At 39.4% G+C, this 12,724-nt stretch overlaps 1 long non-coding RNA gene across 6 annotated transcripts in view; it reads left to right on the top strand.

Moving 5' to 3' along the window:
* Window positions 1-12,724, top strand: part of LOC148148529 (uncharacterized) — a 197,298-nt gene that overhangs the window by 39,913 nt on the left and 144,661 nt on the right. For all 6 annotated transcript variants that reach the window (XR_015758844.1, XR_015758843.1, XR_015758842.1 and 3 more), the window contains exon 2: window positions 1,653-1,804. This is a non-coding gene — a long non-coding RNA (uncharacterized LOC148148529). The remainder of the gene's footprint in view (window positions 1-1,652; window positions 1,805-12,724) is intronic.

Here is a 12,724-nt window from a genome sequence, read left to right as displayed (position 1 = left end):
GAATGACAATATTGGACAGAGTCAGCATATAATTACAAAAGAAAAATCATGCTTGACAAATGTATTGGAATTTTTCTAAGGATGTAATTGGTATAGTTGATAGGGAAACCAGTGTATGTAACTTACTTGGACTTTCGGAAGGATTTCAATAGGATCCCACATTAGAGATTTGCATATCAAATTAAAGCACATGGGATTTGGGCTAGTGTACAGCTACTGTACTGTCTGTAAGGGTGGTAGATGCAGAAACTCTCATAACATGTAAGCATGACTCCATTTTCACTACATTCTGAGGCAGAGAGATTGCACAACCCTCGGAGGAATGGGTAGTCTGTTCAGTTTTATTCCTTTTCTTACACCACAAAGTAGCTTTGATAAAACTAAGGGGCTTGTCTTGGGGCAAGTTCAGTGACATAATCACTATGCCATTAATAACCTCAACAAACAAAACTTGTCATGTGTTAACTACTTGTTTCAATTTGCAAATTTTTAAAGAGACAGGACATTTTATTCTGCAATCCAGCACTTTTTATTTATTTTTTTGTTAAACTGAGTGGGGGAAGGAATGTTGGGTTTTTAGAATTCTAAATGGGAACTCTACTGTCAACCTGTTAGTAGTGGTATGTAATCTTGGGTATTGAACTGCAGCTTCAGAGCAGCATCCCATTGCTGCTCTGTAAAGGCTGGCAGTAATTAACTAAGAGAACCATAGCATTAAAATACATTGATTAACCCTTCACTTTCCTCCCAACAATAAGTGATCTGGCTAGCTCAAATTTAGCAAGGTTGAATAAATAGTGGGTGCTATCATCGTGTTATTCCTGGCACTAAATTAAATACTTGTGTTCATCGTATAGTAACTGTTCTTGTTAAGTCAATATACACATCCTTGAACTCATATATAGCAGTTTGATATGAACGATGACAGTAGTATTATATAGTACTAGTAAAGAATGTTTGCTTTGGTTCTCTGAGGTTGTGGACCCCTGGGATGTGATTTAATGAGAAGCCCACTACATTAAAGTAGCAGTGATAAGAGAAGTCACCTGTATTTTGCACATTATTGACTGGCAGCAGCTCAGAATTCTATTGGGAATCTTGTTGAGAAGGTGCATGCAGTGATTACCTCCGTGATGGGCCTTAATTAGAATGTATCTGACAAATTGTAGAAATTACACGCTATTTGCATATTAAGTCTAAATCTTAAAAAGCAGGAAGTGTTCTGCCAATCAACATAACCAATGCAATCTCTCTAAATGTTAATTAATATTTCTTGTTTCTAAAATTATACATCTTCTTTTACTAGTTGTCATCATTTTGAAATGTTCATTCTTGGCCATTTTATACTGTGTATTCAAAGTTAAGTAAAGAAATTTAAAACAAGAAATCTAAGAGTTTAAAACTAATTCCTTTTCAACAGAACAATCATGTCAAAATGACTCATTTACATCTCCCCTGAATTTTCACCTCTGATAATGGGGTGATTTTATGTGGTCTGCAAAGGTGAGAAATATGGTACAGGGTGACCCCTGAATCCGCGGAATTGTTTTCTGCAGTTTCAGTTACCTGCAGTGTACCACGGACGGAACATATAGGGAATGTACTGACACCAAGTTTTCAGCCTCCTAATTTTGTTACTTTGTCTATTCCAGTCAGCCCCAAGGTGCCAAATCCTTCCCAATTCAGCACCTCCATGCTCCTGAGCAAACTATGTCCTTCTTTGGATCCCTCCGCCATGCTCCATGCCTCTGATCCCAGTTCAACCTCACCCATTATCTCTGACTCCCAGGAGGCTGCTGGAAAGGTACGTTTCCCATCTAAATGAATGAGTCCGCTCCTATCCGTGATTTCAGGCTTCCGCAGTAGGTCCTGGAACGTACCCCCGCAGTTACGGGGGTCTCCTGTATATGGTGTGACTTAATTAGGCAGAAGCTGAAATTTCATTTTCCCAACAGCAGGTTCAACTTTGGAGATTAAGTCAGCAGCATGTTAGTTGCGTGTTGGGTCTTGATCATGATGTTTTGTGGTGGATTCCTACTTATAATATATGCATGCTATCTGTATTCATGATATTAAAACATTTTGGGATTATATCTGTCTTTATGGTAAAGATAGCAACATAAGAGAATGTTATGGCAGCCAATTCACATTCATTTAAAGGAGACATGCAGTGAAAACAGGTTATCTAAGTTTAGGAGGTGAACTCCGTTGTATAAGGGAAGGGATCAGGAGGTAACCCCTATCAGGAGGATAGGGGTTTGGACAGAGGTTCAGGGCATGTAAAATTGAGGCAGTGGAGAGGTGGGAGAGGATTTTCAAGCATGGGGAATGTTAAAATCCCGCATTGTACACATCGCTCTGGAACATCACTGAACCTTTAGACTTTGTTGGAGAACATTATCTGAAACCTCTGAGTAGGAATAATTAAATTGTTTTAGGTGAATACAAATCCTTGTAACGACTATGCCAGCCAACACCCTGAGACAGACCCACACATGGATAGTACTGACACAAGTTTTCAGCCTCCTAATTTTGTTACTTTGTCTATGCCAGTCAGCCCCAAGGTGCCAAATCCATCCCAATACAGCTCCTCCATGCTCCTGACCAAACTATATGTCCTCCTTTGGATCCGTCAGGAGGACTGTTCCATGTCTCTGATCCCAGTCCAACCTCACCCATTATCTTGGACTCCCCCTTGTCAGTCTGGAGTCTTAATTCAAGCTGCCGTTCTGATCACCTAGCTTGTGGTACAGACTTCAACAAGGAAAACCCCTGATTTTGATCAAAATTGAGCAAATGTGACAGTTGCACGCCATCTTTATATGAACAAGCACCAGGTGAAAATTCACGTGCAGGACAACAATGTGTAATTACAAAACATTGGAATGAAATGTGTACTTAAGACATACCTATAGGAACTCTTCATTGGATGCCATGAAGCCCAGACCACCACAAACACACCGCTGAGTTAATATCTAAATTTGAAACTGCAGTCAGGAAAGCTGTTGTCATAAAGATTGTTTTCTGGTATTATATCGCTATGTTATTTCAGTAGCTAATCCATCTTATTTGCAATTATATTTACCTTTATTTTTCTCTAAAAATAAGTCAGGAAATTTGCATTATGTCTTAATTCCAAACCTTACACAGGTGAGTAATAGTGGTGGACCTATCACCCACTTCTATTATTGAAGCAGATGGTCTTCGAAGGCTCAACTGATGTATGTTAACATATACCAAAAGGTAAAGATCATAGGAAATGTACAATATAATGGTCTATAGCTGCTTATATACCGTATACTCAGTTGTGAGGTGGAAAAAGAGAAAGCGAGGACCAAGGGATAGCCAATCTCTGACTCTTCTGACAACTGTATCACAAGGATACTTGCAGCATTTGCATCATTGTGTGCTGATAGACACCCAGAGATGAAATCTTGATTAGAAAGAGTCCAGGCGTATCTTTTCTAGTCTGAGTTTTATTCCATCTCACACATTACAAAACTCCAACACGTTGAAAATACCTGTATGAAGAATGAGTAATCAACCTGTTGAAATGTGTTATTGACACACCTCAAGAGCAGATATCACTTGAATTTGGGTCTCCTGGTTCAGAGGCATTAACACTACCATTGTACTACAAGAAACTAACCTTGTTTATCGTATGCACACAGTCGATTTCGCAGCCAATTAATTAGCATTTAGCCATAGCCTATTCCCTATTTCATTTGGTCTCTGACTTCCCTGACAGACCCTACTAGATGATGATAGATTTTTGCATTTGTCCTTTTCAAAATAAATTATTTTTATACAATAATAATGAAAAATTAACAAAACAAAAAACACAAAATGACAACATATTGTACAGAGTTACTGCATATAGTCCTGCTTTTTTTTAGTGTATGATAGAGTTCCAAATATCTTTTTCCAAATTTTTCAAATAGTTTCTTTGAGATGTCTCATGTGTTTTGTAATGCAGTTCAATAGCTGACTGCTGCGTTCCAGTCATTTCAATTTTGACAAATCAATCCTCAGATGTTCTTCATTCACACATTATGTTAAAAGTATATTATCCCATAGTGACTTATTATTGATGTAACAGCCAATGTGTAGAGTTGCTGAAGCCTTTTTGGAATTTCTTCCAATATTTTTGCTCCAAAAAGTTCAATATTTACTGCCTCAACAAGAGTGCAAGTTGCTGCCAGGAAAAGTACTTTTACTACTATTCAGACTTTCTTTTTAATTTAAAGGCTAAACAGCAATATTTATCTCCCTCATATAGAAGTGATAAACCCTCCTACACTTAAGACCCTATCTCAGGAACTTGCAATAAGTAGCATTATTAAAAATAATCATTTTCATGCCCGCTGTCATCTCCCACTATCCCCAGCAGGAGAGAACCAAGCATTACCTTGTAACACTCAATGACATTACCGTTCTGAATCCTCCAGAATCAACATGCAGATGGTCATTAAAATAAAACTCCAGATACTGAAAACCTTGAAGATAAACAGAAATTGCTGAAGAAACTCAGCAGGTCTAGCAGCATCTGTGGGGAGAAAAGAGTTAACATTTCAAATCCACTGTTGCTTCTGCAGAAGAATCTCCAACAACCCTGGAAGCTTTACACTACCCAACGCAAAAACCACCATTGATTAGCACTCCATTTAGCATCTTCACTAATAATTTTGTCTGCTCAATGTGACCTGTCATACTGACTTGGAATTATATCATTATTCCTTCACTGGTTCAAAATCCTGGAACTTTTTTTTAAAAAAACCTGGGTCAACATATACCACATGGACCACAGTGGTTGAATAAGGAAGCTGATCAGCTTCTCAAAGGCAATTAGGACTGGGCAATTAATGTTGGCTTAGCCAGCAATGCCCATGATGTACGAATGAATAAGAAAAATATCAGGAGCTTGTTTCTTTACAATTTTCAAATTTAGTCGTTCTCTATGAAATCCATGTATCAATTGCAGAGCGAACTACATGACAAAGCAGAAAGCTGAATGTATGTAAACTGGAGCAGTTGGTCAAGAACTGTTGAGGCATGTCTTAGAGAAATGATTTTTTTTGATGTCCAGAATTCCAAATTTTTCTATCTTTAGATTTAAGTCCAAAAGTTATAAATTTTAAATGTCATTAAAATGATCATGAAAGTTTAGATTTCAAGGTAAAGCTTCCAATTGTTTTAGCAACTGGACCATAATCATTTAAAATGGTTAGAAAGCCTTTAGAGGTGATAATCCTTGGACAAATGTGACTTCATTAAGGAAAGCCAGCGCAGATTTGTTGAAGGCCAATTGTATTTGACAACTTGATTGAGTTATTTGAGGCAGCAGAGAAGGTTGATTAGTATAATACGGTTGATGTGCTTTTAAAAGACACTTGATAAATACCACGTAATAGGCTTGAAGCAGTTGCTTTTCAAACTACAGATATGTGAAATTCCTGAAGGATGGTGGCTCAATGGTTAGCACTGCTGCCTCACAGCACAAAGGATGCGGGTTCAATTCCCACCTCTGGGCAACTGCTTGTGTGGAGTTTGCACATTCTCCTCGCGTCTGCGTGGGTTTCCTCTGGGTGCTCCAGTTTCCTCCCACAGTTCAAAAATGTGCAGGTTAGGTGAATTGGCCGTGCTAAATTGCCTGTAGTGTTAGGTGCATTAGTCAGAGGTAAATGTAGGGGAATGGGTCTGGCTGGATTGCTCTTCAGAGGGACATAGAGTCATAGAGACGTACAGCATGGAAACAAACCCTTCAGTCCAACCCGTCCAAGCCGACCAGATATTCCAACTCTACCTGCCAGCACCCGGCTTATATCCCTCCAAACCCTTCCTATTCATATACCCATCCAAATGTCTCTTAAATGTTGCAATTGTATCAGCCTCCACCACTTCCTCTGGCAGCTCATTCCAATCAGTCCTTGCCTTTCCAAATACATGTACATCCTGTCCCTCAGGATTCCCTCCAACAACTTGCCCACCACCGACATCAGGCTCACTGGTCTATAGTTCCCTGGCTTGTCCTTACCACCCTTCTTAAACAGTGGCACCACGTTAGCCAACCTCTAGTCTTCTGGCACCTCACCTGTGGTTATCGATGATACAAATATCTCAGCAAGAGGCCCAGCAATCACTTCTCTAGCTTCCCACAGAGTTCTAGGGTATACCTGATCATGTCCTGGGGATTTATCCACCTTTACCCATTTCAAGACATCCAGCACGTCCTCCTCTGTAATCTGGACATTTTGCAAGATGTCACTATCTATTTCCCTACAGTCTATGTCTTCCATATCCTTTTCCACAGTAAATACTGATGCAAAATACTCATTTAGTATCTTCCCCCATTTTCTGTGGCTCCACACAAAGGCCACCTTGCTGATCTTTGAGGGGCCCTATTCTCTCCCTAGTTACCCTCTTTGTAAAAACTCTTTGGATTCTCCTTAATTCTATTTGCCAAACCTATCTCATGTCCCCTTTTTGCCCTCCTGATTTCCCTCTTAAGTATACTCCTACTTCCTTTATACTCTTCTAAGGATTAACTCGATCTATCCTGTCTATACCTTACATATGCTTCCTTCATTTTCTTAACCAAACCCTCAATTTCTTTAGTCATCCAGCATTCCTATACCTACCAGCCTTTCCTTTCACCCTGACAGGAATATACTTTCTTTGGATTCTCGTTATTTCATTTCTGAAGGCTTCCCATTTTCCAGCGGTCCCTTTACCTGCAAACATCTACCTCCAATCAGCTTTTGAAAGTTCTTGCCTAATACCATCAAAATTGGCCTTTCTCCAATTTAGAACTTCAACTTTTAGATCTGGTCTATCCTTTTCCATCATTATTTTAAATCTAATAGAATTATGGTTGCTGGCCCCAAAGTGCTCCCCCACGGACACCTCAGTCACCTGCCCTGCCTTATTTCCAAAAGTAGGTCAAGTTTTGCACCTTCTCTATTAGGTACATCCACATACTGAATCAGAAAATTGTCTTGTACACACTTAAGAAATTCCTCTCCATCTAAACCCTTGACACTATGGCAATCCCAGTCGATGTTTGGAAAGTTAAAATTCCCTACCATAACCACCACCCTATTATTCTTACAGATAGCTGAGATCTCCTCACAAATTTGTTTCTCAATTTCCCTCTGACTATTAGGGGGTCTATAATACAATCCCAATAAGGTTATCATCCCTTTTCTTATGTCTCAGTTCCACCCAAATAACTTCCCTGGATGTATTTCCAGGAATATCCTCCCTCAGCACAGCTGTAATGCTATCCCTCATCAAAAATGCCTCTCCCCCTCCTCTCTTGCCTCCCTTTCTATCCTTCCTGTAGCATTTGTATCCTGGAACATTAAGGTGCCAGTCCTACCCATCCCTGAGCCATGTTTCTGTAATTGCTATGATATCCCAGTCCCATGTACCTAACTATGCCCTGAGTTCATCTGCCTTCCCTGTTAGGTCCCTTGCATTGAAATAAATGCAGTTTATTAGTCCTACCTTGTCCCTGCCTGCCCTGACTATTTGTTTGACTTGCTCCTGTTCTCAACTGTATCAGGCTCAGATTGATTTCTTTCCACACTATCTCCCTGGTTTCCCCCCCACTTACTAGTTTAAAATCTCCTGAGCGGCTCGAGCAAATTTCCCTGCCAGTATATTAGCCCCCTTCCAATTTAAGTGCAATCCGTCCTTCTTGTACAGGTCACTTCTACCCCAAAAGAGATTCCAATGATCCAAAAATGTGAATCTTTCTCCCATACACCAGCTCCTCAGCCATGCATTCATCTGTTCTATCCTCCTATTCCTGCCCTTACTAGCTCGTAGCACTGGGAGTAATCCAGATATTACTACTCATGAGAACCTCCTTTTTAAATTTCTGCCTAACCGTCTGTAATCTCCCTTCAGGATCTCAACCTTTTCCTTTCCTACGAATCCAATGTAGACAATGACCACTTGTTGGCCCCTCTCCCCCGTGAGGACATTCTGCACCCTCTCTGAGATATCCTTGATCCTGACACCATAGAAGCAACACACCAGTCTGCTTTTTCACTGTTGGCCACAGAAACGTCTGTCTGTACCTTGGACTAAAGAATCCCCTAACATAATTGATCTCTTGGAACCCGATGTACCCCTCGTTGCATTAGAGCCAGTCTCAATACAAGAAACTTGGCTGTTCATGCTACGTTCCCCTGAGAATCCATCACCCCCTACTTTTTCGAAAACGGCATACCTGTTTGAAATGGGTATATCCACAAAAGACTCCTGCACTAGCTGCTTACATCTCTTAGCTTTCCTGGAGTTAACCTATCTATGTGACTGTATCTGAGACGCCCCGCCCCCCTTCCTATAACTGCCATCCATCACACACTTAACAAATTTCTCTCCATCTAAACCCTTAACACTATGGCAGTCCCAGTCTATGTTTGGAAAGTTAAAATCTCCTATCATAATCACCGATAAAGGTGATAATCCATTTTCTATTTCTCAGTTCCATCCAAATAACTTCCTTGACCATATTCCCAGGAATATCCTCCCTAAGTACAGCCATAATATTATCCCTACTTAAAAAAAAAAACACCCTCTTCACCCCCTTCCTCTCTCGCCTCCCTTGCTGTCCTTCCTATAGGATCTATACCCTGGAACATTAAGCTGTCTATCCCTAAGCCAAGTCTCTGTAGTTGCTAAGCAATCCCAGTCTCTTGTTCCCAATCATGCCCTGAGTTCACCTGCTTTACCCGTTAGATCTCTTACATTGAAATAAGTAGTTTAATTTATCAGACCTACCTTGTTCTTCTCTTTGTACCTGCCTGCCTGCCCAGAGTTTGACTTGCTGCTTTTTCCCAACTGTATCTGTCTCAAACTGATCTCTTTCCTCACTATCTTCCTGGGTCTCTTCCACCTACACCACCAACCCATACACCCTTTACAAATTTAAATCCTCCTAAGCAGCTGTCGCAAATCTCTTCCAGTATATTAGTCCCCTTCTTATTCAGGTACAATCCAACCTTCTTATACAGTTCACTTCTGCCCCACAAGAGATTCCAATGATCCAAAATTGTGAATTCTTCTCTCATGCATCAGCCTCTCAGCCACACATTCATCTGCTCTATCCTCCTATTCCCACTCTCACTAGCATTAGGAGTAATCCAGACATTCTCTCCTCGAGGATCTATTTTTTTTTAAAATGATCCCATTTATTCTCTTACTACCATTTTACTATTTATATACTGAAGAAAGCTTTTGGATTCTCTCTTATTAATTAACAGGCTCTTCTTGTATTGTCACTTTGCTTTTCTAATTTTTCTTTTCAATTCTGCTAACATTCTATATTCATCTGGTTCTGAACTGTGGTCTGTTATAAGCATACTTTTTTGTGCTTCATCTTTGACTTCCTGTCTTTCATCCTCCAAGGAATTTTGATCTTGTTTGTCATTTTGTTCCCCTTTTAAGGAAAATATTTCATTTGAATTTGTCTGGTTCAGGTGTAATCTTTCTTCACTAAAGTTGGCTTCTCCACTCTCCCCCCCCCCCACCACCACCACCACCCCACAACTTGCTTCTTTCAGTATCATTTGATAAATCTCAACTAGTCCTGAAATACCTCATAACACCAACCTCGTATATTATTGGATAATTAAAGTGTCTCATTATAATTACATTATACATTATTGTGTTTGCACCTCTCTTTAATTTCCTTGGAAATTTCTTCTTCGATGTCCTTCCCACTAGGTGGTGATCCATAGATAACACCAAGTAATTTAATTGCACCTTTTTGTTTCTTACCTCTAGCTAAATAGTCCTTGAGCTTGCTGGAACATCTTTTTCTCTGCCAGCTCAATATCACACCTGGTGCCCCCCTTACTCCCTTGCCTAATGTTCACGAATACTTGTATCCAGGAATATTTGACACCTAATCCTGCCCTTCATTGAGCTTTGTCTCTGAGAGCTCCAAAATTGTATTTCCATGCAGTTTGTGCCTGTCACTCATTAGTATTATTTCCCAAACTTCATGCATTTACATACATGTACAGTAACCATGACTTAGACTTTGTGCTTTCTTCTTCCTCCAAACCCAGCTATTCAATTGCTATTTCTTATTCTGATGCTATCTATCTCTCCTGGAATTCTGTCCACTCTTCATGCCTCTGGTATTCTCTCTTAATTTACATGTTCCTGCCAAGTCGGTTTAAACCCTCCAAAAAATACTAGCTTATCACTATGTAAAGATCTAAGTATTAGCTGTAATTCGGTGCTACCCACACAGCCTGTATGGGTCACACACTGACCGAGCCACACCATCACCATCACCAAGAGTCTGTTTCTCTGCCTCAAAAGTCTAAAGTCCTCCCTCCTGAACCAATTTTCCAGCCATGCATTTAACTGCGTTTTAGTCCTTTTACTATATTCATTTGCACATGATAGCCTAACTGCTATAACAGGTAGTGAACACCATTCTGGATTCATATCTTGACCCACCTATCTAATCACCTGTCACTGTTGGCCTTTCTTTTGCACACTTGTGCACCTGAGATACCTGTGCTGCCATAAATGTGGCTCTGGTTGCATTTCCCAGATCAGCCATTATTGTCATCATCATTATTCAGGCCTAAATACAGGTTGGAGAGCGGGACACATTTACAGTCTCTTGCATTACCTGCCTATTCTTTTTTGTCATCTAGTGGAGCTTACAAGAGTGAATGGTGACTTGATTAATATGCTGAATGCTCCTGATAAGGTGGACATGGAAAGTAGGGACCATTGTTTAAAAATTTGGGATCGTCCCTTCTGAAGGGGATTTTTTTCTCTGCGGGTTTGCAAGTTTGGAATTCTACCTCAGAATGTGATAGAGACTGCATATTAATTTTTTAAGATAGAGGTGATAGAAATTTACTAGGATGTTGCATGGACTTGTGGGTCTAAGCTATGAGGAAAGTTTGTATACGCTGATGCTGTTTTAGTTGGACCAGTGAAAGTTGAGAGGACATCTGAAAGAAGTGTCATAAGATTATGAAAGACTTTGATAAAGGGAGTAGGAAAGGACTTTTTCCATTAGTAGAGGGGCAATTAAGCGGGGGGATCTAGATTTAAGGACAGAGGGAGAAGGCTAAGAGGAGAGTTGAGTAGAATTTTGTTCACCCAGAGTGTTCTGGGTAGAAATGAAGAATTTCTAAGGAAAAACGTCACTAGTATGGGTGACATGTAGTTCGCCTAACAGTAACCACAATGTGGTACAAAGTATACAAGAATAAATATTGGGTGCTTGTGATAAAGGGTCAGAAATAATCATAGATGATTTTAATCTACATATAAACTGGAAAAATCAGGTTGACATTGGTACCCTAGAGGAGGATTTTAGAGAATGCTTTTGAAACCTTTTTGTACAGTGGCATAATTAATTAATAACCTCAGAATAAAGGCACTCCTAAATAGCAGTAGTCATAATATAATTGAATCAGTAGTCATAATATAATTGAATCATGCATTCAGTTTGAAAGCAAAAGAAGTCTGATCCAGTTTAAGCATAAATAAGGACTTAAGCATGGGCTCGAAAGCTGATCTATCTGAAGTGAGCTGGGATGCGAGGCAAAGGAATACATCGAACTGTTGCAATAGAAAAGCAATGGCAGACATTCAAGGAGATACTTCAGAATACACAGAATAAGTAAGTTCCCACTACATAAAAATCCCAAGGTGAGGACAAACCATCAGTGATTAACTAAATAAGTTAAGGAAAGTATCAAACTTAAGGAAAAAGCATGTATTTGCAGGAATGTCTGATGATTGGACAGAATATAAAGAACAGCAGAGAATGACTAAAGGATTAATCAAGTGAAAGAAATTAGAGTAATAGAAATTAGAGACAGGAAACCACATAGAAAATAAAATAGCAAGAGTTTCTACCAACATTTGTAAAGGAAAATTGTAACTGCTGAAAATGTGTTGCTGGAAAAGCGCAGCAGGTCAGGCAGCATCCAGGGAACAGGAGAATTGACGTTTCGGGCATAAGCCCTTCTTCAGGAATGAAAGCAAAAGAAGTCTGATCCAGTTTAAGCATAAATAAGGACTTAAGCATGGGCTCGAAAGCTGATCTATCTGAAGTGACCTGATCTCCAGCATCTGCAGACCTCACTCTCTCCCCAAGGAAAATTGTAAGTTAACTAAAGTACACATAAACAGAAATTGCTGGAGAAACTCAAGCCAGTCTGGCAGCACCTGTGGAGAGAAAACAGAGTTAGAGTGAACCTATTTTTTCCAAAAGAGATTTAATTTCCTCCTTTTCTAAAGTTGAGTTTCTCCAGTAATTTCTCTCTTTTTATGTGTTTCAGATTTCTATCTTTATTATTGTTTTAAGTAAACTGAATATTGGTCTTCTATCATTTATGTTAAAATTATATCGAACCATATCAGTCCAAAAAAATGATATTCATACTAAGATAGGTTTTTAAGACCATCAAAGGACTTCAAGGCATCTTAGCAACAGCTGACTGCATCACAAGACTAGTTAGGATATTCAGTTGAATTCATGTTTTCATAAATTTGTTTTTCAGCATTTTAACAGTTACATTGTCATTCAGAAACTATTTACAGACTGTTAGCACATACTTCCTTTTATTACTTAATCTCTGGTCACACTCATTAAGACAAGGTAACATAGTAATTTCCTGTCTACTGTTGATGTGGTGCAAAAACAAGAAAATTGTTCGTTTTTACTTCATTG

The sequence above is a fragment of the Chiloscyllium plagiosum genome, unplaced genomic scaffold, assembly GCF_037043375.1.
Source record: "Chiloscyllium plagiosum isolate Xiang-an unplaced genomic scaffold, Cpla_swu_hap1 HiC_scaffold_12, whole genome shotgun sequence".
NCBI classification, from domain to species: domain Eukaryota; kingdom Metazoa; phylum Chordata; class Chondrichthyes; order Orectolobiformes; family Hemiscylliidae; genus Chiloscyllium; species Chiloscyllium plagiosum.
The sequence above is the reverse complement of the archived record's forward strand: the minus strand, read 5'-3'. Positions and strand labels throughout refer to the sequence as shown.